Below are 1,474 nucleotides of genomic sequence, written 5' to 3'. Positions count from 1 at the left end.
AGGGAAAGGAATTTGATGGGAAAATATTTCGGATGCGCAACTAAGTATGCAAAAGTTTTGTTATAAAGAAGATGGCACAACTCAGATACTCTAAAATATTTAAAAACAGATTTAATGGTTTATATTCCTACCATAATATTTCTTCCCAGGCACAGGAATGTTATTACATCACTGGAGAGCAGCCTAGTTAAAAATCTCAATTAAAACTTTTTCCCCTCAAACATTAGGAAAGTTAACAACTTTTGGAAGGCAATTTGTGTAGGCCTGCCATTGAGAGTAAAGTTCTACCGTATGCAACACTTGATAATTTGTCTGAGACTTAAACAGTATATTTTCAAAATGTTGTGCGACTATCATTAAAATCAATGACTAACGATATATCAAATATTATCTCCAAGGTTCCAAATAGGAATGCTTGCTGTGAGAAACTTCTGTGACTTTTATCATTCCAGGTTTGATTGAGGGCATGTAATGTCATATGGAAGGAATATACTTGAAGGCAAGAAGATGTCTCACCTTATAACTAACCATTGCTGTTGCATAAAGTGAAAAAAAGCATTTTAAAGTGTCAGATTAAAATCTCTTGTTCCACCAAAAGTAACTGCTTCGCAGTAATTCTTAAGTAAACTATTAAAAAAGAACCTAACTTTTTTTTTCTGGGTTGAAGGTACAGGATCACTCAGTTATATCACTGTAGATCTGGAGAAATTCCACTTCAGCAAGTAAAATTGTTAAATATTTACACTGATGCAACTATGGTCAGAATCTAGCTGCCTGATCTGCAACCTGATCCCCCTTTTTATAAATGGATTGGACTTGTCTGCCATGTAGACAGTTTCTGACAGCTAAATATTAATATCCATCTTCATATAGGTGTTTCTATGAAATCTGAGTTTACAAAGGCTTATCTTTTGCTAGTTAAAAGAGAGAATATTTTTTACTAATGTTAGGTCTGTGGAATCCTCAAATCTAGGGACTAGGGACACAGTGTCCAGAGGTCCATGATGTTAATGGAGTACTGTTTGACATTTCTTCATTAATGTTGCCAAGCCAAATTTATCACTGTTTCTGAGAAATAACTTGAATGTCAAGTCTGCAACTGAAAAAGACTTTTAAGAGTGTTGGTGGCTTGTTGTGTCTTCAGGCTTTGTCAGTATGTATGGACAAAAAAGATTATAGATGGCTTGATTCTCTAAGTCACACCACTGTGAATCAGTCAAGGAAGTCAATACAGAGTCTGTTGGTTTACATTAGTATAATCTAGAACAAAATTGGACTCATAGGATGTGTCCGCATGAGCGTGCATGTGTGTTTTCCCAGGGACGAATAGCAGTGGTGCCTGGGGGCCTCCCAGGGTTGCAGTGCCCTAACACCAGTGCAAATGTAGATTGTGATGCTTTACTGCAGAGCTAAATTAGTCAACTCTGCGGTAAAGTGCGTGTGTAGATGCACCCACAGGGCACGAACCCATGAG

Source organism: Alligator sinensis, unplaced genomic scaffold (assembly GCF_000455745.1).
Source record: "Alligator sinensis unplaced genomic scaffold, ASM45574v1 scaffold134_1, whole genome shotgun sequence".
In the NCBI taxonomy this organism is placed as follows: domain Eukaryota; kingdom Metazoa; phylum Chordata; order Crocodylia; family Alligatoridae; genus Alligator; species Alligator sinensis.
The sequence above is the reverse complement of the archived record's forward strand: the minus strand, read 5'-3'. Positions refer to the sequence as shown.